The 27,791-nt window shown below is 46.9% G+C and overlaps 1 long non-coding RNA gene across 1 annotated transcript in view; it reads right to left on the bottom strand.

Annotated features, from left to right (window-relative positions):
- Positions 1-26,629, bottom strand: part of LOC146019530 (uncharacterized) — a 31,411-nt gene extending 4,782 nt beyond the window's left edge. Inside the window, exons 1-3 of the long non-coding RNA XR_014450584.1 lie at positions 26,422-26,629; positions 23,150-23,191; positions 16,113-16,154 (exon numbers count right to left, since the gene is read on the bottom strand). This is a non-coding gene — a long non-coding RNA (uncharacterized LOC146019530). The remainder of the gene's footprint in view (positions 1-16,112; positions 16,155-23,149; positions 23,192-26,421) is intronic.
- Positions 26,630-27,791: the final 1,162 nt, after the last annotated feature.

Raw genomic sequence — 27,791 nt, 5'->3', positions numbered from 1 at the left:
GGGTATTATTTCAAACATCCGTGACCTGCAGTGCTCTGAATACAGCCGGGGAGCCCCCTGCTCTCTGCCCAGCTGTCAATAACTGTCACCCCTGCAGCTTCCGCTCCAATTCTTCTCCCTGTTTTCACCTCAGCCCCCTCCCCCCTTTAATCACGTGGTGCCGGCGCCCGGCGTGCTCCCCCGACGTCACGCACAACAACAGCGCGCACAATATTTCAAATGTCCACTCGGCTAGAGGGGACACCAGGAGGGGAGTGGGAGCGTGCTCTGCGCTGCGCTCTGCTCCTCTCCTCTCCCCATAGAAGCAGCTGCACCCCTCTCCATCTCTCCCTGCAGCAGCAGCAGCGAAGGCTTATATAAAAATTTGCAGTAAGTGGCACTTTTGGGGGCATTGCTTAAGGGATGCTACAAGTGGCGGTATGTGGGGGCATTACGCATAATGTGTGGCTTAATGTGTAAGGGGCATTACGGTGTGCAGCATCATGTGTAAGCAGCATTATGTGTGCAGCATCATGTGTAAGGGGCATTATGTGTGCAGCATCATGTGTAATGGGTACTATGGTGCGCGGCATCATGTGTAATGGGTACTAAGGTGTGCGGCATCATGTGTAATGGGTACTAAGGTGTGCGGCATCATGTGTAATGGGTACTATGGTGTGCGGCATCATGTGTAATGGGTACTATGGTGCCATCAAGCAAGAACCCCCTAGCAATGAGCACGTAGGTAAGCAGCACTTACGTGGCAAATATGTAATGGGCATTCTGGTTTGTTATATAGTATGTAATGGGCATCATGATGTGTGGCACAATGTGTAATGGGCATCATGATGTGTGGCACAATGTGTAATTGGCATTACGGCGTGTGGCTTTATGTGTAATGGGTATTAGGGAGTTTGCTAAAATGTGTAATGGGCATTACTGTGTATGGTCTAAAGTGTAATACCACACCCCTTTTTGTGATGCCACGCCTCCTTCACATGAGGCCACGCCCCCTTTTTGCTGCGCGGCTACGCCGCGCAAAGGTCCCCCTGCTGTTATGTCTGTGTCTAGGACCACCCATTACCATAATTCTAGATTCGCCTATGGACTGGGCCACAGGGGAAACTCCCAATGGGCTCCACTGCCTGGGCCCCCACCTCCTCCTCTAAGGATCACGTCCAAGACTGCAATTGAATTAAACATTATGCATTTTTCCTTATATTGCACAGAACTATGGTGTTTTCTCTACAGTGCATTGCTATTATTAAACTGGTACCAGGGGCGTAACTAGTACTTTGTGGGCCCCATAGCAATTTTGAAAGCTATAACCCCCAACATTGTCACTACAATGGGAATCTATCTAGTAAAAACTAGATATTAAATATATATGATCTTTAATCTTAACAATAAAATGATATAGAAAAGTACTGGTTGGATAAAAAATACACAATTGTCACAATGCTTATTCATAGCTCTCTCGTTTGACCAAATGATTGAAGAAACGACACACACAGCCTATCCCCTGCAAGTCCGCCCTGCCTTTTGAGCAAGTGCGAGAGCACTGCACAGCCTACTAACCTTCCGGTGACCGCATCTATCCACTTTGGAGATCTCTGCATATCTCTGCTGCCGCCAGGCTGGCGGCAAAAAGGCTGACTGATACTACTAGAGCCACTTCTAATCAATTGCCAGTTGTAGATGCGGAGACTAAAGAACAGCATCTCAGCCATAAATACATACCCCTGATTTACAATATCCTAGCACCTCAGTTGAGGGGATCAGTAGCATAGCACACTTTCCAAAAAACAAAACATTTAGAAGCCTTAAGGTCCATACACACTGGGCGACTATGCCCTGCGTGTATGGACAGCGATGATGACAATCACCGCTGCAGGGAAAGCCGCTCAGTGCATACACACTGAGCGGCTTTTCACCTGTCCGGCGCCAACGGAGGGGAGAGGATGGCTTTGCATAGCGCAGAGCTATGCAAAGCCGTCCTCAAAGCCGCTCGTCTGCTGGTATTACCAGCAGATGAGGGGCTTTCCCGGCGATGTTGCGGGAGAGCGCAGCAGCGTTCACCATTTATCGCTGGGGCATACACACTGGGCGGCTTTGAGCTGAAAGCCGCTCAAACAGGTCCATCAATGGCATAAAACTATTTGACCCTCACCTATCGATGCCCAAAACATCAAGCATTATGTTCCAACCATCGATGTTTTGGGACCATCGATAGTTGATGGCCATCCCTAGTGAGGAGAGAGTTGGGGAAGAGGACCAGGAGGAAACGGTGAGGCTATCCACAAACTAACAGCTGCCTGCACGCAGTGTACCCCAGCTGGACAAGCTCCACAAGGCTGGGATCCTCAGGCTGCTGCAGGCCACTGTGGGTTATATGGGGGCAGGGGCAGCGTCATCACTATGGGGATGCAACCCGCACCCGGGTGTCACTCTTCAGTGCCACTACACCTGCCGACAGCGTCCATACCCACTGGCAGCATCTGCTCACCTCCACTGGATGCATGCACACAACCCTGTCAGCAGCGTTCACACACTTCCCCACCGCCGCCGTTGTGCGCAGCACCTGTCAGGAATTATGCATTCGGCTCTCCTACCTTCTGAAACTGCTAGCTGAAGCAGAGACGACTAAAGCGGTGAGTCCTACTGGGGACATTATGGGAAAGTCTCTATGCAGAGGCCGACCTACTGTATCATTGGTGCTGCAGCTGCAGCCTCCGAGGCCACTAAGGATTAAGGGGCCCACTGCTGCCCCTGTCACCCTCTTCCTATCACAGTTTTTTTCTGTCCCCCTCTGCCTCTTCCACTGCTATGTTGCATATTGTGGACTTGGGTTGGGATTGAGGAGGGGGACCCATATCATATTTTGCACCTGGGCCCACCACTCTTCTGTCTCTATGAACAACTTTTCATTCATTTTTACGAACATGACAGTGTCTTTTGCCAATCATTGGCAGCAACTGTCAGAAGGAATGTTTAAAATCACAATATAATTAATACTTCTTGAGGTCCTTCTATCTCTAAATTAAACTAAATTAAATAGAGGAAAAGTTTACCCCCATTGCCCACAAGTGGTCTTTTTTACGTGCTCTTATTCTATCAATGTAGGGGTCAAGTTGAATGTATATGGGGTGGACAAAACCCTCTGTAGCAAAAGGCTTTATATTGCTTTCAATTTTTTTTTAGGTAAAATGTTATAATTTCACATATTTGTTCAATTGTGTATTTATAGATATGGTATGGCATTATGATGTTTTATTGAGCTATATTAAAATATATAAATTATAAAGCGCTGCGGAATATGTGTGCACTATAATATGTGTGCGCTAAATAAGAAACTGTAAATACATATATAAGTAAAATAAATACTACAATATACTGTATACTGATAGCATTCTAAATAAAGGCCACAAGGTGGCACTGTGACAACACAAATCAGCTAAGATTGAAATAGCTGCATTTTGCCATCATCTCTCTTCACTGATAAAATCTCTGAAAAACTGAAGACAAAGTATAAAAAAGCTGCATCCATCTGCCAGTGGCCAAACAAATCCTCATATATACCTCATCTTACAGAATGGCACTTTATTATATGTCTGTTAATTTTCATAAATATTTTATTATAAGCTAGAAGAGTTTATTGTAATCAGTCACGATTTATATGCTCACAAATCATGGATGTAGGAATGCAAAATGTTAACCATTAATGGTTTTTAAAACAAGACTAAAAATAAGTATATTTAGTTATATGCCCAATAAAGGCATTACAGACCTTACTCAGGGTTTCAGTTGAATGATACTTGCAGCTTTTCCCCCCTGCAACTTGATCGCTGGCATCTCAGGTGCATTTTTCAATTATATGTCTCAGCACAATGGGACCGTGATGGGGATAGGAGGGGGCATATAGACATGGCTGACATACGGTAAGGGTGTGTCAATGCAAAAAGCATCCAAGATGGCCACTTAAAAGGCTTTACTGTCATTTACTGGTATACTGTATGAATGGTGTACTGTGTTTTTCAGCATCTCTTGTATTCACAGTGAAGTGACAGCTACTGTCCTACTCCTATCGCATCTTCTACTGTTATTTGCAGGGGGAGGCTCATTTACTAAATATGGAGAGTAGGTCCCAGCTCATGTTTGGGGCAATCTCTGCTTCATCCAAGATGGCCACCTTAAAATGCTTTGCACAGCATTAATGGGTACCCAAACTCTGGTGCAAGCTGCCAACCAGGGGTTAAAGTGAGGGTAAACAGGGTGGAACTTAGTTCCACCACCTCTAATGGTAGGGGGAACTGAGTTCCACCTCTACCTCTGCTCTGAACAGAAATTCCAACAGAAAAGCCTGTCCCAGGGGCTTCTTCTTCTGGCATGGCGTATGTAATGTCATGCCATCACCGCTGCTGAAGTGGAGAAGGGCCAGTAAGAGGAGCAGGCTCTGTGCATGCTGAAGACAGCGTTAAAGGGGGCTGGTGGGACTCAGAGGTGGGGAAGCTGCTGGAGGGACACAGGGCATGGAGCTGCTGAGAGACACATGGCATGGAGCTGCTGAGAGACACATGGCATGGAGCTGCTGAGGGACATGGACAGTGAGCTGCTGGAGGGACACAGGGCATGGAGCTGCTGAGGGACATGGACAGTGAGCTGGCGGGGGGACACATGGCATGGAGCTGCTGAGGGACATGGAGATTAGGAGGAGCTGCTGGAGGGACACAGGGCATGGAGCTGCTGAGGGACATGAACAGTGAGCTGATGGAGTGACAGAGACAGATGTGTATAAGCAGCACAACTGTGGACATTATGGGGGAAATTTACTAAGATGTGTATTCTACTTCACATGTGATGTTGCTATGGGCAACCAATCAGAATCTACTTCTTATTTGTTTAGCACCCTCTAGAAGATAGTAGACAGGCTCCGGTTGGTTGCCCATAGCAACAGCACATGTGAAGTAGAATACACATCTTAGTAAATTTCCCCCTATGTGTATAAGGGGAACTACTGTGTGATTTAATATAAATCAAGGGCACTACATGCGGTGTAATGTGTATATAATTGTGCTACTGTGTGTTATAATTTTAATTGGCATTACTATTGTGTAACCACACACCTTCCTTATGGGACCATTATCCGATGTTAGGGGAAAGGAGTTCCACCATCTCTCCAGGACCACTTTAAGCCCTGCTGCTAACTAATGATGATGGCAGCTGCAAATGCATCTGTTCAGCATTACAAGACACACAGATATATGCAAAGGTAGTATGACTGCTGTGCCCCCCCCCCCACACACACAAAAGAGATCAAATATACAGAAAAAAAGTGCAATACATTCTACACTACACATTAATTGACACTACACTTACACTACATCCACCTACAAGTACACATTACTCAGTGGCGTAGCTTTGTTTGGGGCGCCCCCCCGCCGTTAATGGGGGGGCGCCCCCCCTCTCTCCCCACCCCTCTCTCCCCCCCTGGCTGCCCGTGCCCCCTCCCCCCATTGCCGCATGCTTACCTGTCCGCGCGTCCCGGCTCCCCTCCTGGCTTCAATTAATTCTATGCAGACGGACCACGATAAAATGCCCGCCCCCATACCGCAGACAGTTTCAGAGAACATTCTGCTTTATGGGGCGGCCATTTTATTGTGGTCCGTCTCCATAGCATTGATTGAAGCCAGGAGGGGAGCCGGGACGCGCGGACAGGTAAGCCTGCGGGGGATGGGGGGCAGGGGGAATACTATAGCACCGCAGCCCCCCCGGCGCCTCCATATGCACGGCGCCCCCCCGCGACCGCGGGGGCTGCGGTGCTATAGCTACGCCACTGACATTACTGCTACACTGTAATACATTACCCAGTGGCGTAACAAAAACATCTGCGCCCCCCGCACCTGGACAATTTCGGCATGCCCTCCCCCAGTTAAAACCCCGTCGGGAAGTTGACAGGGGGGTCCGTGCGGCGCAGGGGTACCTGCGTTCAGGGAGAGGTCCCTGCGACGTTGCCGGGGTCCCTGCAGTGACCTGGAAACTGCGCTATTCGTCGCCCGGCGGTGCGGGTAGCGCTACCGTTCTGACTTTGAAAACACTGGCCGCATGCTGATTGTCTGAGATTCAGCCAATCAGCGTGCGCGCAGTGTTTTCAAAGTCATGGTTTTCATGGTCTAATTCTGTTACATGCCCATTGCTTTTGGCTGTGGGCACTCTCACCAGATTGTGGCTACACAGACCAATGTTGGACCTTTCTGAAACATGGCTTGGTTCAGTGTTATGAAGATTATCATACATTCCAGTTCTGTTAAAGGCTTATGTGCATATAGTACAGTGACGTGCGGTGAGGTTAGTGTCAGGTGAGGCAGCCTCTTTTGGTGACAGTGGGGATAGTGACAGGAGGGGTGGGAAGGGACAGTGACAGCGGAGGGACGCGGGTACAGTGAAAGCGGGGGGACATGGGGACAATGACAGCAGGGGGGGGGGCGCGAGGACAGTGACAGCAGGGGGACGTGGGGGGGACATGACAATGAAAGTTTTTGTCTGCCATATGATATCAAGTACAACCCCCCCCCCCCCCCAGGCGCTCACCTGGTTCCTGAAGGGTGGAAAACACCTTTTGATTTTTGAGAGATGGAAGCTGCAAAAAGGAACAGCTCTTTTGTGGCTGGCTCCATACTGTGCAGCTGTTTAGACCAGGGGATCAGAGCAGCAGGGAGGAACGTACTTGCGATGCCTCCCGACCGCAAGATACACAGCAAACCTATGGACCCAATTGGCAGCATTTTAACAGCCCCTAACATGCCCCCCCTCACTGCCCCGCTGCAGAGGATGAACAAGAGCCGGAAAGACTCCACACTAATCCCCGCTGGCCTCCTACGCGCTGCCACATCCCACAGCACGGCACAAGGTGAGCAAATCCCCCTTGGTCTGCTCTGTGCTGCCGGACAGCCTCCACACTGGTCCCCGCTGGTCTCCATGCTTCCACGTCCCGACATGTAGCAGCGGCAGCACTGTTGTCTATCCCCTGGCTCCTGTAGCTCACGCTAACATTCTCTCTGCCCCTGCTCCTGGAGCTCTCGCTAAACTGGAACCGCCCTCCCTATGCCCCTGGTCCTATCACATCTGCCTCAGTGATGTGGACTGATATCCCTGTCACTGAGGCAGATGTGCAGGTGCCGCTTCGCCATTATTTTTCAATGGGCTTTTCAGCCTATTTTCATGCCTGCAATTAGCCCCGCCCCAACTGCTGACAGTTTTCCATTGTCAGCAGGAGGCACAGCTCCCGCTGCCTCCCAACCTCCCACACAGGTTACCCCATTCACTGTAAAAAAAAATACCAATAAGATATTTATAACACAGTATACTGTATGTGTTATAAATATCTTCTTTGTATTTTTATTTTATTTTATGAACGACAGGGGAGGCACTGCCTCCCCTGCCTCCCCTGACTGCACGTCCCTGATATAGTATAAGACCTTGGTGCTATTTGTGCTTGTACAGTGCCTTTCTGTATCCTGGTGCCTTTTTTACAGTCTTTGCGGTGGATTTGGTCACCAGATATAAAATCAGACAAGGATTTTCTTTTTCTATCATATCACAGATTTTGTTTCACCTGTTGTTGTTCCTTAGTCAGTCTAACTACCATGCTAGGCGACAGGGGGTTAGGAGTGTCAAAGGGAACAGCTGTGATAGGCCCCGCCAATCTGAGGGGCCCCAGAGCATGGCTGCTCAGCTGTCTGCTCTATGCCCTCGGCCGCCTGCTCTCTACAAACTGCCCACTGAGCCATCTGCTCTGCCACAATGGCCTCACTACCAGGGTCATACCCGTGAATGCCCCTGACAACTGCCCTAGCTTCACTGCTCCCACTGATGCTGACTGCCCCCTTGGCATTTCTATGTGGATCAGGTTTCTCCTAACCCTCTGGTGCCTGGCAGCCATTTCAAATGCAGTGCTAGTGCCAGCCAATCATAGCTTATGTACCGGCAGCCGTGGCCGGCGCCATATCTGAAACAGACACTCTCACAGTGCCCAGCAGCAGCGGCGGTGGAGCCTGCCTACGTCAGTGCGGTGAGTGAGCACCAAAGGGGGCATTATATGTGAGCAGGGGGAGGGGTAGGTGTCCCCAAGATTTCTGCTGTAGTGGTGCACTTTGGCAAATTAGGAGACGGTACTTATGTATTATCTGGGCTCCCATGTTAAATGCACCCCATTTTTTCATACCCCTACTATCCTATTGATTTTATATAGTGTGGCGAGCGCAGCGAGCCACCGTGCCCGAAGCATGGCGAGCGGACGCGGTCTCATAAGAAAAATGGGAGCCCAGATATTACATAAGTACCTAAGAGACTTTGTGGAAATTTTCTTTACCATCATTAGCTTCTTCATTATGCTTCTTACACAGTTTTTACTGAACTTTGAACCAATCCATTTCATGCTGGGTAGTTAGGACTTCATGTTGTGTAAACAAATTCCCGATCATCAGTAAATTGTCTTAAATTCAGAGCTGGAAATCTGAGGACTGCTGTCAGTGAACACTTGCATTGGAACATGAAGGGTGAGATTTAATAGGAGGAGAGATTCAGAAAGTGAGAGATTTGGTAAGAAATCTCCAGTTTTTTTAAAGCGGAAATCATTTACACTGCAAAATCAAACTGGTTTTGCAGTGTAAATGATTGCCGCTTTAAAAAAAAACCTGGAGATTTCTTACCAAATCTCTCACTTTCTGAATCTCTCATCCTATTAAATCTCACCCCATGTCTTAGTAATACAGATTTCATGCAAATAATAACAGCTCTACTTGTAGTCATATGAAGTGTATTGACCTCAGGGTGTATAGTAATAATCAGTCAAGACAATGGGCTTCATTTCGAGCTGGATGCAGTGCATGCAGCAGCTACATCTTTGGATGCAGCTACTGTACAAAAATATGCTTCTCTGTAAATAGACACCTCCTGTTTGCTTCTATGATCCACAGCTGTGTCCTGAAGATGCAGAATCAGATTATCTGTATGGCCATCTGAGTTACCCTCAGGTTACTCAGAACGGCCTTTGTTTTCCAGCTTCCAGAACCAGTGAAGCTGTATCCAAAAATGTAGCTACTAGCTTCAGCATGTCCCCCCTTCCCTGCCCCCAAATGGCTGCAGCATGACAACCGTGCTGCTGTTTAGGGGCTCTACAACCGTTGTTGTAGACACAGATATGCATGTGAGCAGTTTTGAGCCTGTGCATGTGCAGATCTATAACCACCAGAGATGTGCACACTATTCAAAATGTGTGTACAGGCTTATGAGTGTAGAAAAGTTTCTGTATATGCTAGAGATGAGCAGGTTCGGATCCTAGAGATCCGAATCCCCACGAACTTACCTGATCCGAGGAGTTTTCCGGTTCCCGCCATCTTTCCGAGTCCAAATCGAGGCTAAAACGTCATCATCCCGCGTCGGATTCTCGCGAGACCTGGGGATATATATATATATAGCTCCATTTTCAAACAGGCTGGTGATTTCAGACAGCACGGATGTGTTCTTATAAGAAAAGTGACTTTCGGAAAATGGCTGCCCCCATACGAAAGACATTTTTTTTGAATGGGGTTTCCTATGGGGCAGCCATTTTCAGAAAGTTCCTTATTTTTTTCATACGCGAAGCCAGCCGTGGTACAGTACTGCGGCTGCCGATCAACTGCAATGTGAGGAGGTACTGACTTCATGGGGGGGGGGGGGGGTGGTGTGTTCTTAAACACAATGCGGGGAGGGGTTAACGGGGTTGGGGGTGCGGAGGGCTTAACGGGATTGTATGTGTTAACCGCGCGCGCGGGGGGGAAGGGGGGGCGGTCGCTGAAGACTGGCTTTGACCCTGTATTTGGAAGGTTTCCAAAAACGGGTCTGCCAGTGCAAAAAAAACCGCACTTAAACGGTAATATACCATTTAAGAGATGCGGTGTGAAAGGGGTTTTACCTGGCAGACCCGTTTTTGGAAACGTTTCCAAATACAGGGTCAAAGCCAGTTTTGCGGTCTGAAAGCAGCATTAGTGTGCCGTATCAGTCTAGTGTCTGTGCTGCCCACTTCTGTTGCTTATCATAGTTATCCAACTACTTCCGTGCAACCTTTTGGCCTAAAAACAATATTGTGAGGTGTGAGATGTTCAGAATAGACTGAAAATGAGTGGAGATGAATGCTATTGAGGTTAATAATAGCGTAGGAGCAAAAAAAAAACAAAAAAAAATTCTGTGATTTTAGCAGTTTTTATGCTTTTTTAAAACAGAACCCAAAACCCAAAAAATCCAAACATAAAACGTTTAGGGGGTGTTTTGGCAAAACCCATTAGAACCCAAAACCTTAAGGTGATCAGAACCCAAAACCTAAAACCCAAAACACGAAAAGTGGCTGGTGCACATCCCTAGTATATACCAGCAGATGCCTTACAACTACAAAAAGCCCAGTTACTTAACCAGTGGAGTGCTTTTATTGAAGATGAGACAGGTATGTATAGCTTTACTCATTGTTATACACACTGGTAGACGGAGCAGAGGTTGAGCTGAGTGGGGTTTCATACAACTGAACAGCTGGAGAATGTATGTACTGCAGATATCAGATAGTGGCGCAATCTCCGGTCTCACTGTAGCTAACTCGAAGGCTGTTTTCATATGTTATACTCACACAGCTCCAAGATGGATCTGCACATGCTAAGTAGTAGCCTTGGTACTGCATGAGGACTCAGAGGCACAATTTATTGCTTTGGGCTACACATAAGACATAATGCACCTTTGGCTTTCATCTGTGCTATCTTTTGGGTCATTCTGGGCCAATGCTTCTTGTGTCCTCCACTTACAGTATATTTTTATTTTCCTAAAGAGGCCTTTATGTGTTTCACATCATAGTTTTTCTTGCAGTTATGACAAATGTATTGCCTTTGTAAATTATCATTAACTATGGTAAGGCCACTTGGTAAATCCTATAATTATGACTAGACAGCAAACAAGCATCGTTTTCTACTGCCCATCCTTTCAGATGATTTATTTTAACACTTTCATTTTGTCATCTTTCTCTGTTTATTTTCTGATATGTTTCTGTCTTGTCTCAGAACTAGGAGATGCGACTGTACAGTCCTGTCAATATTTGCCTTTATCTCTTTGTCCTTCAGACTTCCACTTTTGTCCACAGCATGGACTGCGTGACAGCAATATACATGTATTTACCAGTACAGTACAGGAATTGTACATCATATTTCTGTAGTCTGATAAGCATTCATTGAAATCTCATGGGACAGTCATGTGCCGATTTACTCATGACAGCTTCCAATTGCTTGTAGTCAGTTTCTGCTGTAAACGGGTGACTATACACAAATTGACATGCATAAGTGAATGCAGTGAGGTATTTTTCTATCTCAGCATACCTTGTTTCAGCACTTGTCAGTGCTCTTGATGCATAGATTACAGGTTTCCTTGTATTCTTTCCAAAATACAGAGACTGTACAGTCCATTTTGTGGCACATCTTCTAAAATATTTATTCTTTATGCAGGATACAAAAATCTTAGTACAGATTACTCTGTAATAGTCTGTTTGAATTCCTGACAACTTCTTCTTGTATTATGGGACCACATCCACTCATTGGCCCTTATTCAGATCTTATTGCAGTACAAATTTGTTTTCAAAATGGGCAAAACCATGTGCACTGCAGGTGGGGCAGATGTAATGTGCAGAGAGAGTTAATCTCTGCACATTTTACATTTGCCCCCCTGCAGTGCACATGGTTTTGTCCATCTAAGAAGGATTTTGTCAGAAAGAGTGAACCAAAATAACCCCCTAAATGAGGCTACACCAACACTGATATTGGCAACGGCGGGGACCCGGCTGTGTGCCAGCATCGGCAAGTGCATACACACTTGCTGATTCTGGTGGGGAAGGGAGCGATGGCAGAGGGAGCAACATCATTAACGAGTACTCCCTCATCTGTACATGTTCAGACTAAGGGAGGGGTCATTAACGATGTGCGGGAGTGTGCACCGTTAATGATATTGAGTGTACTCACTAAATGATATTGTGAACAATATCGCTCAGAAGCCCCATTCTAAACAATATTTTTCACAATATCGTCTTGTGTGTATGGGGCTTTAGAAATCTTTCCCAGGGATATTCTGAGATCATTTTTGTTGTTTGGATGTTCCAATTTCACTATGGCTGATATTTTCCTTGAGTTAGACTTCATATCTTGATCTGATACCACATTGCTCATAAAGGTAAATGTTTTCATGCTAAATTCACATTTGTCCTTATTTAGCTTTTGAACTACATTTAATAATGTCATAATTCATTTCAACACCTGGAATATGTTTGGAAATGTGGTTTTCTTTTGTGGTATACTTCTGGAGTTTACAATATCCCATAAGTTAGTTAAGGACTTTGCTTCAACCTTCTGGATGTGTCCAAATTACTAAACCATTTTGCTCCCATAAAATGCAACATCATTTCATATTTGGTTGGTACAGTAGTTTGAAATATTCCCTTTTCAATGGCTTTATTTAACTCTTTTGAATCTAGAAATTTTCTGTGACTTTAATTTATCTTCTTTCACTAATGAACTCAACTGTTCACTAGGCACAACAGCTTTCTTAATTACACCCAGTGGCATCAATAATGGAGTGTGAACGGCATCCTGATGTCACCTGTTGAGGGGTGACACCACAGTGCTGACTCCTGCTCAGTAAAACAATACAAGTGATCCACTGTAACTTTAAGTGCAGAACCCAGCTCCTATCCATTTGTAGGAGCCAGCATGGCAGCCATGGCATTCCCTGGTGCCAACTCCTCCTCAGAAATGAAAATGGGGGTTTGGACATAGAGGCTACACCCCAACCTATGTGGCCATGCCAATAAAAAAGCCAAAATCACCTACAACATTGTTGCTGAATGAACTATTTTTGGATTCGAGTCTATGGCTGTTTCCAGCACTTATAAGAGTTACATTGTACTCTAGAGCAGGCATGTCCAACCTTGGCCCTCCAGCTGTTGGGAAACTACAAGTCCCATCATACCTTGCCACAGTTTTGCTATTAGGGAATGCTAAAACTATTGCAAGGCATACTGGGATGTGTAGTTTCACAACAGCTGGAGGGCCAAGGTTAGACATGCCTGCTCTAGAGAATCAGCAATCAGGGAAGGAAGAGAAGCACACCCTGGTACCACACCTGCTTCATAGACCTTTTTTGTGGCTGTTTAAACTTAAATGAACTGTTTCATTTGTAGCCTGTGTTTTTAATTCCTAATCTTTGTGTCTTATAGTGTGTCTTATTCAATTTGCCTACAAAATTACCAATTTAGCAAACTCTTTGAAGACTGTAATAAAAAAAATTATCTTGGTTTAATCAGTTTTGATAAAAATATTTACATTGTATAAGGTGAATGCCAAAATAAATTGCTTGTAAAAAACATTTTGCTAGGTAAAAACAGTATGTTGAAAAAATACAACAAATCAGGCATTAAAATTAATCAACTTGAAATAAACACCCACCAAGGTAAATAATACTGACTATACACCTCCATACTGTTTCAACAATTTTAGTCAATTAAGTTTAAACAGATGAATATGTTGATACATCTAAAGAGCAGCTCCCAAGTAGTTTACTGGGACACTAGCATAGAACACATATATAAAGATTCAGAGAGTGCTCAAATTAAAAAACATATATTTAAATGTATTCATAAAATAAATGTAACATATTCATGCTGTAAATATGTTAAGAAATGTAATTATAAAAGTATAAGCAGTTTCCACCTCAGGATTGATGTTGTGTGATGAACTTTTCCACAGATATGGTAACGCTGACTGAGCAACCAAAATGTATATTTTGCTCAGAAACTGTTTAAAACCGGGTGGTATAGACTCATACATGTTAGATAACTATGGCCAGTGACAGGCTCTGCCAAAACTGTGTTTTAGTGTTAAGTTATTGGACAAAAGGCATTGGTGGCAGTGGAATGTATTAATGACTCATGGACATTGGTAATGCAGCGTTTACACATATGCTGCTGCCCCCTAAGTGAACCCACAGCCAGCTGCCAATCAAACAGGTATAGTAAGTGTCCCCGAGGACACTAAAAGTGCGGGAAGTCAGCTGTCTCGTGCACTGAGCGGGAGAACAGCTGTTCTCGTGCCGCACAGCTGACCTCCCAGCACAGTATATAAAGGAACTGTCAGAGCTCATAGGGAGAAGCTGATCGCTCCCTTCTAGAACCCTCCAACGGAGTCAGTCAGCGCCGCTGTAGACATTGAGCTGTAATTAGCGCGGGCTGAGCTCCTTGGAGAGGAGTCGGGGAAGGGACCCCAGGCAGGCTCTGCAAAACTTCTATGTGTGCCGGCATTCTTATGTTATGAGAAGGACAACGCCGGAGAGACAAGCTTCCGCTGCACACTGGGAGCTGCCTCCCTTCAGCCCACCGCAAGTGACACAAGAGCCTCACGCTGTCTGGGGAAGCGCTGACAGCGCGCCACCCACAAGAGCCTCCAACCCGGGAAGACGCTGACAAGCGCAACTCACCTGCACCGGAGACGCCGCTGACGGGTGAGCCTCGCGCTGTCTGGAGAGGCGCTGGCGGCGCGTCATCCACAAGAGCCGCCCAGCCGGGAGAAGACGCCGCCTGTCAAGCCGCCTGCCGGTTGCCGCCCACAGATCCACCTACACGCCGGGAGGAAGAGACCAGCCCCGCTCACGCCCCTCTACACCCAGGTGCAGCCTGCTTGTCTGGCAGCGCTGCCCTGCGGGAGACGGGAGGAGGCGTGGACGGCAGAAGGAAGAAGCTGCACAAGCACCGCAGACGAAGAAGAGGAGTCACCGCCCAGCACAAACAGTAAGCCGCCGCTGTCACACCCCTCTACACCCTGGGGCCGCCCTCACCATTGACGGCCACCAGCGGGAGACGGGAGGAGGTGTGAACAGCGAGGGAGGGAGCCGCCCATCATCACCAGCCCAGCCGAAAGCCGCCGCCCAGCCCTGCCGAAAGCCGCCGCCCAGCCCTGCCGAAAGCCGCCGCCCAGCCCAGCTGATAGCCACCATCCAGTTCGGGAGAGAGCCACCCCTGTCGCACCCCTCTACACCCTGGTGCCGTTCATATCACTGACGGCCACCAGCGGGAGACGGGAGGAGGTGCTGACAGAAGAAAGGGGGAGGGCCCCCGCTGTCACCCACATTGGACAGTTGCCAACAATTACCATGCCAGAGGTAGCGCTCCTGACTCACTTATAGGAGCACTCTAATATTCCCCTCCGCACCAAGGGTCTGCCTGTTTTAACAGCAGTGCCCTGCGGGAGATGGGAGGTGGGGGGACAAAGTGACAGGTGTACACACTAGGCTGGGTGCAGGAAGAATAAAGGCAGGCAGATCAAAGACATTAAAGCAGGAAGAGAAGGAAGAAGATAGGAAAAAAGACAGTTGCCCAGATAGATGATCAGAGCTGCAAGAAGGGTGAGCTAACCTTCATTATGCACTATCACACGCAGGAACCCCAGACATTGATGTTAGCTCCACTTAATACAGCAGCCGCATAGAAGTAGCCTAAGCTTCCTACTTCACAGAATAGGAGACTTTGTAACAATTGCCCCTGGGCTGGCAGTCAAACAACTTTAGAGGAGCATAGAAAGTTTCAATCTACACCAAGGGAAGTCAGACTATTGTATCTAAACTCAATTACACAGATACTTGGTGCGAGTAATATCACACATTACAGGGACAGAGACATAGACTTCTACAGTGCTAGGAACACCTAGTGAAGACCAGCGGACAAATTCATATTTAAACAGGTTGCTTATTAGCCTATTCACACCTTCAGCAAGGGCCCCAACGCGCGCCAACAAATATATCTATATGCAGTGTTTTTTATGCTGGCCAGCGCACAGTAACTTTTTGTGTAAATGCATGCATTACTATGTGTATAGGAAAGATAGAAAGTATAGTAGTTTATTGAGTTTATACATGTCATGCAAAGTTATTTATTGAACCGTCATACTGTGTAAAGTTATGCTCTGCTTGTTCTACTGTTAAAGTCAATTATTGAAGCCGTAAGTTATGAAAAAAGTTGTTTATTGAATTCAAATGTTTGTATTGTAATGTTATATTCTTCACATTTTGAAAAGTAAACTTACCCTTTTATATAAACGCGCTGTACCTCTATTCCTTTGAGAGCCCTAAAAGGAAACAAGCACAAAATCAGTATAGTACATGTGGTAGCCACATACCTGAAATTAAAAGGTGGTTACATTTGGAGGCACTGGAGCTGAGATTTGATAGGATTTCCTGTTTACCTAACACGTATAAAATGGAGGCTTTAACAGGTATGGATATACACGAGTGGTGTATACAAAAAGATAGGGACCCTAGGAAATGCCTAGGAATAGCAGGAAACTTTTCGGAGTTCTCAGATGAAGAGGTACTAGAACAAGCAGACAAACTGTATGGTATACTTAAACCAAAAATAGTGGACAAATGGAAGGGAGCCTTGGGGAAGGTAACAGCATTTCTCATAGAGAATCTGAGAGAATTAGACCCCAGCTTACTCCCGGCAATGGTTTTAGCTAACGAAGAAACAGGGAGGAAATGGCATATAATAGGGCCAGTAAAACCAGAAGGGCCTGCCAGTAAAAAAAAACCCACCACTAATGCAAATGCCAAAGGGAAGGAGGAAAGGGATGTAGAGGATAATGATACCCAAAGCCAAACCACCAGTGTAAGTGGCGGACAATTTGAGGTTATAGTAGACAGGGTGGTAACACAACTTGAAAGGTGGCACTATGAGGGAAGTTACCGTAGGCTGCGTATATTTTCTGGGATTATCCCAATACCCACGGGAGAAGAAGCCTATGAGGCATGGAAGGAGGCAGCCATACAGCAAGCTGAAGAATGGCAGTGCCCTGATAAAATTAAAAGGCAAAGGGTGGTAGAAAGTTTGAGGGGCCCCGCCATGGGAATTATCCAGGCAGCCAGGCGCAGTAGCCCCAATGCCACCCTGGAAACGTACTTTGAGGCCCTGGATTATGCTTTTGGGACCCTGGAAGATGTAGGGGACCTTACGTCCCGACTATACCATACATTCCAAGACCCTGGGGAGAAGCTAAGCACCTTTCTGATCCGCTTCGACAAGTTATTGTATAAAATAGTGGATAAGGGAGGAATAGAGAAAACGGAGGTAGACAAACACAGGATGAAGCAGCTTCTCAGAGGAGCATTAACCAGTGACCCTGTTGCACAGAAGTTAAGATGCTCAGGGATACGAGAGCCTCCCCCTACCTTTAATGACTTACTTAAGGAGGTGAAGCAGGACGAAGTCCTAATAGAAATGAGGGAAAAAACTGTGAAAAAAGTAAAGGTAGTGCAATCCGCCACTGAAAGTAGCGAGTTTGAGGCCAAAATCCTTAAAATGTTGGAAGAACAAAATAAAAAGTTAGAGGATTTTATTGTAAAGCAGAATGCAAAGGCCCCCACTCCAAACATCAACACCCCGATAAGAGGGTTAGGAAGGGGAAGTGGCAGGGGGTGTTTCAACTGTGGAAGGTTTGGGCATAGAGCTTTCGAATGTAACCGGGGCACATACAGAAACCCTGGCAGGAGAACAGACAGTACCAACCTGAACCAAGAGAGTCAAGAGCAGGGAAACGGGAGAGGGAGGTCTGTGAACCCCGCATAGGCCCCCTAGAGATAACTTGCTGCGCCATGGGAAACTCCTGGTGGAATGGGGAATTACCTGAGGGATTAGTAGGGCCCACTTGCCACATGGACGCGTCCATCAACAACAAGCCGTGTAGAATCTTAGTGGATAGCGGATCCCAGGTGTCCATAATATTTGAGGAGTGGTATGAGAAGAACTTGTCAGAAGTACCTATTCAGCCACTCAGCGGACTTGTAATATGGGGCCTTAGTGCTGAAAAGTACCCCTATCTGGGCTATGTACAAGTGAACCTCAGTTTGCACAAGACGTCATCACAAGAGACTGACACTCTAGAAACACCTTTAATCGCTTTAGTGTGTCCAGACCTGTCGAAAAAAAGGGGAGAGACACCTGTCATAATAGGGACCAACACCCACATATACCAGGTGTTACAGAAGTGGCAAGAGGGAGAAGAAGAGCAGGCGAATGCAAGTTCTTTCTATGTGGGGACAAGGGAAGATAAGTTTCAGGACTGTTTTGAGGGGAGCGACATTACACCAAATGATAGAGCTATGTTAATTGAAGAACTTGAAAAGCATAAGCAAGCCTTCTCTGAAGGAGAGTGGGATCTCGGCATGGCTAAGGGAGTGGAACACCATATAAGGCTCACAGATGAGACCCCTTTCCGGGAGCGTTCAAGAAGAATTGCGCCAGCTGACTTCGAAGATGTGAGGCAGCATTTAAAAGGACTATTAGAAAACCAAGTCATCATAGAGTCCCGGAGCCCTTATGCCTCCCCTATTGTGGTAGCTCGCAAGAAAAGCGGGAAGATCAGGATGTGCGTTGATTACCGCACTTTAAATCAGAGGACAGTAACTGACCAATATACAGTGCCAAAAATAGATGAAGCCTTGGACTGCTTACAAGGGAGCGCTTGGTTCTCAGTGCTCGACCTAAGAAACGGCTTCTATCAAATTCCTATGAGACCCGAAGATAGAGAAAAGACAGCCTTTATCTGCCCATTGGGGTTCTTCGAGTTTCTGAACATGCCCCAAGGAGTCAAGGGAGCCCCAGCCACCTTCCAACGGACGATGGAAAGGATCGTGGGTGATATGGTGTACCGAGAAGTCATTGTGTACCTGGACGATATCATCGTATTCGGGTCAACCCTTCAGGAGCATAACCAACGCCTGCTGAAAGTGCTGGAGAGGTTGATCGAAGGAGGGCTGAAACTATCGCTTGACAAGTGCCGGTTGTGCCAATCACGAGTGAAGTACTTGGGGCATATTGTCAGCAGAGATGGTGTGGCGACCGATCCAGAAAAGGTAGAGGCAGTGAAGAAGTGGCCCCGTCCGAACAAGCTTAAGGAGCTGCGATCATTCCTGGGTTTCTGCGGGTACTACCGCAGGTTTGTCCCGAACTATTCCAGTATTGCAAAGCCTTTGACCGATCTGACCAAGGGATACCCATCGACTAACAAGAGGGTGAAGTCAAAGAAAGACTGTTATAAGACAAGTGAACCCTTTGGAGATCGGTGGACGGATGCATGTGAGGCTGCTTTCAACTCCCTGAAACAATGCTTAACAGAGGCACCTGTCCTCAGCTATGTGGACCCAGAATTGACTTACGTCCTACATATTGATGCATCGCTGGATGGACTGGGAGGAGTGTTGTACCAAGAGCACGGGAAGGAGCTAAAGCCGGTGTCATTCGCCAGCCGTGGATTGAGCGAAAGCGAGAAAAAATACCCGACGCACAAATTGGAATTCCTAGCCCTGAAATGGTGTATTGTGGATAAATTCCATGACTACCTGTATGGAGCATCATTTACCGTCCACACTGACAACAACCCGCTCACTTATGTGCAAAGCACAGCCAAGCTTGATGCTACTGGACACAGATGGCTAGCTGCATTAGCTCTCTACAACTTCTCGCTGAAATACCGCCCAGGTGTCAACAACACCGATGCTGACTCTCTTTCCCGCATGCCGGGCCAACCTGAAGAAAAAGGGGAAGAAGAGTGGATCGAGGTACCCGCAAGTAACATCAAGGGGATGTGCCACAGCATCGGAGTGAACCAACCACCCGAAAAGAGATATGCAGATTGCTTGGGGCTGCCACCGCAAGTCTTACCGCTATCCTACTGTTGGATTAGCCAAGTTGAAATGGAAGGGCTAACGAAGGTGAGGCAGAGTCAACTAAGGCAAGACCAGCAAGCTGATCCAGGCATGAGGTGCGCTTTCTCTCACAAGCACAGCCCCAGCACTCCCCCAGAGGTCAGGAAAGAAGCTGAACTGTTGAAAAGACAGAGAAAGAACCTGGTTACCAAGAAAGGGGTGATGTACCGAAAGCATGAAGCTGGGAGAAACCAATGGCAGATTGTGCTGCCAAGGAAGCACCGTGTTACAGTAATGAGAGCTCTTCATGACAAACATGGCCACATCGGGATAGAGAAGACTCTGAAATTAATAACTGATCGGTTCTACTGGCCAGACATGAGGAGAGATGTGGAGGCCTATTGCAAGAACTGTGGTAACTGTGTCGCCAGGAAAACTCTCCCGGGAAGAACAGCCCCACTGGTAAACATAAAAAGCCAAGGGCCCATGGACCTAGTCTGCATTGACTTTTTAACCCTGGAAGTGGAGTCGGGAAACAAATGCAACATTCTAGTAATTACCGACCACTTTACCAGATACGCCCAGGCATATGTCACTCCAAACCAAAAGGCTGTTACAGTTGCTAATGTGCTGTGGGAGAAATTCTTCATCCACTATGGACTTCCTAACAGACTGCACTCAGATCAGGGGCGTGACTTTGAAAGTAGACTTATCAAAGAACTGTGTCAAAGTTGCGGAATTAAAAAGTCACAAACCACCCCATACCATCCACAGGGTGACCCCCAGCCTGAAAGATTCAACAGAACCCTGTTAGATATGTTGGGGACCCTGAATCCATTGGACAAGCGCAGATGGAAGCAACATGTATCCAGGCTGGTGCATGCATATAACTGCACACGTTGTGATGCCACTGGGTATTCGCCATACTACCTAATGTTCGGACGTGAAGCAAAGCTCCCAATCGACATCAGCTTCGGAACTTTGAACTCTGATCCGTCAAATACCATGCTGTAAATATGTTAAGAAATGTAATTATAAAAGTATAAGCAGTTTCCACCTCAGGATTGATGTTGTGTGATGAACTTTTCCACAGATATGGTAACGCTGACTGAGCAACCAAAATGTATATTTTGCTCAGAAACTGTTTAAAACCGGGTGGTATAGACTCATACATGTTAGATAACTATGGCCAGTGACAGGCTCTGCCAAAACTGTGTTTTAGTGTTAAGTTATTGGACAAAAGGCATTGGTGGCAGTGGAATGTATTAATGACTCATGGACATTGGTAATGCAGCGTTTACACATATGCTGCTGCCCCCTAAGTGAACCCACAGCCAGCTGCCAATCAAACAGGTATAGTAAGTGTCCCCGAGGACACTAAAAGTGCGGGAAGTCAGCTGTCTCGTGCACTGAGCGGGAGAACAGCTGTTCTCGTGCCGCACAGCTGACCTCCCAGCACAGTATATAAAGGAACTGTCAGAGCTCATAGGGAGAAGCTGATCGCTCCCTTCTAGAACCCTCCAACGGAGTCAGTCAGCGCCGCTGTAGACATTGAGCTGTAATTAGCGCGGGCTGAGCTCCTTGGAGAGGAGTCGGGGAAGGGACCCCAGGCAGGCTCTGCAAAACTTCTATGTGTGCCGGCATTCTTATGTTATGAGAAGGACAACGCCGGAGAGACAAGCTTCCGCTGCACACTGGGAGCTGCCTCCCTTCAGCCCACCGCAAGTGACACAAGAGCCTCACGCTGTCTGGGGAAGCGCTGACAGCGCGCCACCCACAAGAGCCTCCAACCCGGGAAGACGCTGACAAGCGCAACTCACCTGCACCGGAGACGCCGCTGACGGGTGAGCCTCGCGCTGTCTGGAGAGGCGCTGGCGGCGCGTCATCCACAAGAGCCGCCCAGCCGGGAGAAGACGCCGCCTGTCAAGCCGCCTGCCGGTTGCCGCCCACAGATCCACCTACACGCCGGGAGGAAGAGACCAGCCCCGCTCACGCCCCTCTACACCCAGGTGCAGCCTGCTTGTCTGGCAGCGCTGCCCTGCGGGAGACGGGAGGAGGCGTGGACGGCAGAAGGAAGAAGCTGCACAAGCACCGCAGACGAAGAAGAGGAGTCACCGCCCAGCACAAACAGTAAGCCACCGCTGTCACACCCCTCTACACCCTGGGGCCGCCCTCACCATTGACGGCCACCAGCGGGAGACGGGAGGAGGTGTGAACAGCGAGGGAGGGAGCCGCCCATCATCACCAGCCCAGCCGAAAGCCGCCGCCCAGCCCTGCCGAAAGCCGCCGCCCAGCCCTGCCGAAAGCCGCCGCCCAGCCCAGCTGATAGCCACCATCCAGTTCGGGAGAGAGCCACCCCTGTCGCACCCCGCTACACCCTGGTGCCGTTCATATCACTGACGGCCACCAGCGGGAGACGGGAGGAGGTGCTGACAGAAGAAAGGGGGAGGGCCCCCGCTGTCACCCACATTGGACAGTTGCCAACAATTACCATGCCAGAGGTAGCGCTCCTGACTCACTTATAGGAGCACTCTAATATTCCCCTCCGCACCCAGGGTCTGCCTGTTTTAACAGCAGTGCCCTGCGGGAGATGGGAGGTGGGGGGACAAAGTGACAGGTGTACACACTAGGCTGGGTGCAGGAAGAATAAAGGCAGGCAGATCAAAGACATTAAAGCAGGAAGAGAAGGAAGAAGATAGGAAAAAAGACAGTTGCCCAGATAGATGATCAGAGCTGCAAGAAGGGTGAGCTAACCTTCATTATGCACTATCACACGCAGGAACCCCAGACATTGATGTTAGCTCCACTTAATACAGCAGCCGCATAGAAGTAGCCTAAGCTTCCTACTTCACAGAATAGGAGACTTTGTAACAATTGCCCCTGGGCTGGCAGTCAAACAACTTTAGAGGAGCATAGAAAGTTTCAATCTACACCAAGGGAAGTCAGACTATTGTATCTAAACTCAATTACACAGATACTTGGTGCGAGTAATATCACACATTACAGGGACAGAGACATAGACTTCTACAGTGCTAGGAACACCTAGTGAAGACCAGCGGACAAATTCATATTTAAACAGGTTGCTTATTAGCCTATTCACACCTTCAGCAAGGGCCTCAACGCGCGCCAACAAATATATCTATATGCAGTGTTTTTTATGCTGGCCAGCGCACAGTAACTTTTTGTGTAAATGCATGCATTACTATGTGTATAGGAAAGATAGAAAGTATAGTAGTTTATTGAGTTTATACATGTCATGCAAAGTTATTTATTGAACCGTCATACTGTGTAAAGTTATGCTCTGCTTGTTCTACTGTTAAAGTCAATTATTGAAGCCGTAAGTTATGAAAAAAGTTGTTTATTGAATTCAAATGTTTGTATTGTAATGTTATATTCTTCACATTTTGAAAAGTAAACTTACCCTTTTATATAAACGCGCTGTACCTCTATTCCTTTGAGAGCCCTAAAAGGAAACAAGCACAAAATCAGTATAGTACATGTGGTAGCCACATACCTGAAATTAAAAGGTGGTTACATAAAGATAATAAAAAATATATAAAACATAGTTGTATCAAACAGCCACTTTCACAATCTGCCGCTAGTTGTCTCAGCGGTGTGCGGCTGGATCACTCTGTCTGGATGATGCGGTGTGGAGGGAGGGCACCGGGCGAACATTCAGGTTAGAAGCGTCAGCTTTGGAGGCCAACTTAATGGGGTATGGAAGGGGGGGTGCATTGCCGGGGGTGTCCTCTCTGGTGGGGCTGCTCTGACACCTGTCACCAGGGAGAGGAGAAGGGAAACAATTCATCCTCCTTTCAAATACCGTAATGGTCCAGACCACACTAGGAGGTTGTATTTGCTTCCCAAGCCTACATTGCAAGCAGGAAGCGATTGTACAATCTACAGTGTCTAGTTAGGCAGTTAATATGTCGACACCAAAAGACCAACATACAATAGGTCGACACAGACAAAAGGTCAATATGCACCAGGTCGACATTGACATACGGTCGACATGCAATAGGTTCGATATTGACAAAATGTCAACACGATAAAAAGGGCAAAATGACAATGATCAACACATGAAAAGGTTTTCTTTGCCCTTCAGTATCTTAACCTCAATAAACCTAATTTTCATTAATGTTAAAAAAAAATTGACCATCTCACAGCTCATATCCAATTTAGGCTAAAAGATTTCAACGAGCAACTAAGCGACAGCAGGGGGTGGCACGAATATATGGCAGTTCAACTTCAAACATGGTACATCTAGGAAACAGGGTGACACTGCAGTGGCAGAAAACTGATTCCCCCCCATGCCAGCGATTTTCATAGGGGGGGATGACTTTCTATAGCAGAGAGCTATGGAAAACTGTCCACCCTGTCATCTACTGGTAATACCAGCAGATAAGCTGTGGCAGATGATGCGGGGAAGTCCACATCAGCACTCACCACTCATCGCTGGCCCATACACACTGGGCAGCTTTTGAGCTAAAAGCAGTTCAAATGGTAAAACTGAGCTGCTTTCAGCTCAAAATCGCCCAGTGTGTATGGGCCTTTACTCAGAGACCAAAGGGCAGTACAGGGAAATGAAGGTGATGTATATAGTGGAAGGAAGGTAAAAGAATGAAAGATTATTATAAAAACTAAATATTTTTGAGACGTGGGCTATATCAACCTTCTATATTGCAGGAAATCAGGAGTGGAAAGGCCATAAATGAATGATCATAAACAATGATGGATTAATTAAAATGAATATGTATGAGGCTGGTCTAGAGGGGAACAAAAACCCCAAAATACAAGAATGTTTGATTGATTATTTAATTAGCTAAAGTAGTAATGTGATAGAGACACCGAATGCTGTATAAGCAATGAGGCTGACATAAACCACGTAGGGTTCCAGCAGGCTGCACTTGCTAGATGTCACATGTTATGTTGATGAGGATGGGCACAAGGCCTATCAGAGCCAGGGGGAGGGATTAGCAGGCTTAGAACTGATCATGAGTTAGTGTGATCCTCCTCTGTCTCAGGAAGCCCCGCCCACCCGTCCCTATTTTCTCTTCTTCGGCGGCGGTAAAGAACGGTCATCTCTAATAGATCTGTGTGTATGTAGATAGTGGGGTGCGCTCTCCCTTGACAACGATTGTCATGGGCCATGCTTCTGCATGGGGGATGGCCATTTACCATCTGCCTCGATGGTTGTGTAGGGAGAGTAATCCCAGCGATGGTATGCATGAACATCTTTAAACCCCACTTTCCTATAATGACCGTTCTTTGGTACCGCCACCATTTTATAGTTATACCTAGTTGCTTGTCAAAATACATTTTGACAGTCTGTTTGAAACACCAGCACTTGTGTCTGTGTTTTTATTTTAGATAAGTTTATAGATAAGTTAAGCTAAGTTATGGTTTTATGTGATGGTCTTGGGGTGTGGCCTGTGGTGATACCCGCTAGTGAGTTTAGGAGAAATAACCAATAAAAATGTTTGTCTTAATAGTCCATAACTACAAGAAGCTCAGGAGGAAACATAAAATCATACAAATACAAGAATATTTGATTGATTTAATATCTAAATGAATAATGTGTTGGAGCAATAACCATATAAAATGTCTATGCAAAAAAGACCACCCTAGTGCCCACCAGCAATACTGCTAATGAAAAGCAAAGTAGTTTAAAGGGGTGTACACACGCTTCGATTTTGCCAGGTTTTCAATTCAATATTGCTTATAGAAGCAAAATCAAATCAAAATCGAATGGTTTTTAAGATGCTTTCAATCTGTATTCGATTCGATGCGCGCTCCCGTTTTTCTTTATATCGAGAAGAAAAATAGACTGTGCAGGCAAGGAAATATTGAATTCGATCCAGTAAATTGAATGTGTACACTGTACCTTGCATGTAACTTGAATTTGAAATCGATATTGAATGCAAAAGTGCAGATCAAATGTGAAAGCAAAGGCCAAATCCAAAGGAGGTGGAATAGGGGAAATCGAAAGCAAAATCAAATCGAAAGTAAATCGATACATGTGTACACACCTTGTGCTATCCCCAGGGCCGCCGAGAGGCAGGGGGGCGGGTACATTTTACCTGGGCCCGGGCCTGCCAGGGGGGCCCGGGTCCCGACACACACACACAAAAAAAACCACGGGTTTTTTTAAAAAGGGGGCGTGGCCACGGGGGTCCGCGATTAGGCCACGCCCCCGATTTTGCCTAAGCCCGGTCAGCGATGGCTGTCCTGCTCCTGCTCCAAGTTCCTGGTTCAAAAGGTAATGCAGCCCGCAATGCATGGCTATGGACAGGGGGAAAAGACAAAAAGCATGTGTGTGTGTGTGTAACAGGCTGTGTATGTATGGATATATGTGTGTGTAACAGGCTATGTGTGTGTGTGTGTGTGTAACAGGCTGTGTGTGTAACAGGCTTTGTATATATGTATGTATATATGTGTGTGTGTGTGTAACAGGTTATGTGTGTGTGTGTAACAGGCTTTGTATATGTGTGTGTAACAGGCTTTGTATATGTGTGTGTGTGTTTGTGTAACAGGCTGTGTATGTATGTATATATGTGTGTGTGACAGGCTATGTGTGTGTGTGTGACAGGCTATGTATGTATGTATGTCTATATGTGTGTGTGTGTAACAGGCTATGTATGTGTGTGTGTAACAGGCTTTGTATGTGTCACAATATGTAGTATTCAGTGTTACCTGCGTGCAAAATCCTGCTGGCTCTGTCTATTGCTGCTGACAGCTCTGTGTGGTTAAAGTCTGCATGCTGATTTCAGCTTCTGATCCACTCCATGCTGCAGGAAAGTCTGTGTGATCTGAGCTCTGCTGATTAGTTGCAACACCTGGTAACTCTCTCCTGCAGGAGAGTTCAGTGTGAACTGACCATGCTCAGCCTTCATTGATTAGGGCACCTGTGAGTAATTAGCTCCCTGTGCTTCCTATAAAAAGGCAGTCTCTGGCAGACAGAAGCTGCCAAAGTATAGGCTCACATCCTGCTCCAGCGTCCCTTGTACTTCACTGTATTCCTGATCACCAGATACTGACTTCGGCTTGCTTCCTGACTATCCTTCGGCTTAATCCCTGTGTACCGTGAATCGTGGGTTACCTGTGTATGACCTCGGCCTGCCTCCTGACCACTCTCCTGCCTGATCCTCGTGTACCGTACCCAGTGATTACCAGTGGATGACCAGCCTTCTGACTATTCTCCTGTCTGACCCTTGTGTACTGTGCTCCGTGACATACCAGTGTACGACCCGGCTAAGATGACTACGCATAATCCTGAATCCACGCTACCTGTTTCCAAGGGGTTACCAGTGTCACATGGGGAACCTGCTCAGGGGACCGCGACCGGCATGTCCATAGCAGCAAAGCCCAAATCCCAACTGGAGGGGTCACTGGTGAACACCTATGGCGTGGTAAGACTCCGCACCCCTGTGTCAGGTCTAGCCCATCCCCGGCCTGGTGACCAGCGTGATGTACCTGAGACCGTGACAGAATACTCTGGCCCAAAAAAGGAGCTATGGGAGCAACTGTCTGCTAGGGTCTGTAAGCAAGAGCAGAACCAAGCTCTGATCTTACAAAGCATACAGACTCTGTTACAGCGGATGGACTTCGCTTCATCTCCTCCAATATCCGTGGAACCAGTGTCAGAGGCATTGAAGATTCTTCACCTTTTAATGCAGCAGTTGCAGGAGCTACTGACTAAGGTGTTTTCAGTGATTACCGTCTTACTAGGCAGTCCTTCTAGTGGCACGGTACCTTCCACTCTAGGTTCAGTGCCTGGGAAACCCTCTGATGACATTCCGGGCACTCCAGTGGCATCTACATATGTGCCCTGCAAGGACAGGTACCTGAGTCATCCTCGTCCCCAGTTGTCTGATGAGGAGCGCCAGCGGCGTAGATCCCTCAGCCTATGCTTTTATTGTGGAGCCCAGGATCATTTCATCGGGGATTGTTCCCTACGTGGGACCCGAAATAGAGCAGTAGATTCTGTTCTAACCCAGAGGGAATCCTATGGTTACAACTGGGGTCCTAGGACCAAAATTTCTTTGAAGAATTGTATAGCCCAG

The sequence above is a fragment of the Crinia signifera genome, chromosome 7 (assembly GCF_055691185.1).
Source record: "Crinia signifera chromosome 7, ASM5569118v1, whole genome shotgun sequence".
NCBI lineage: Eukaryota > Metazoa > Chordata > Amphibia > Anura > Myobatrachidae > Crinia > Crinia signifera.
This window is presented reverse-complemented; position numbering and strand designations above follow the sequence as displayed.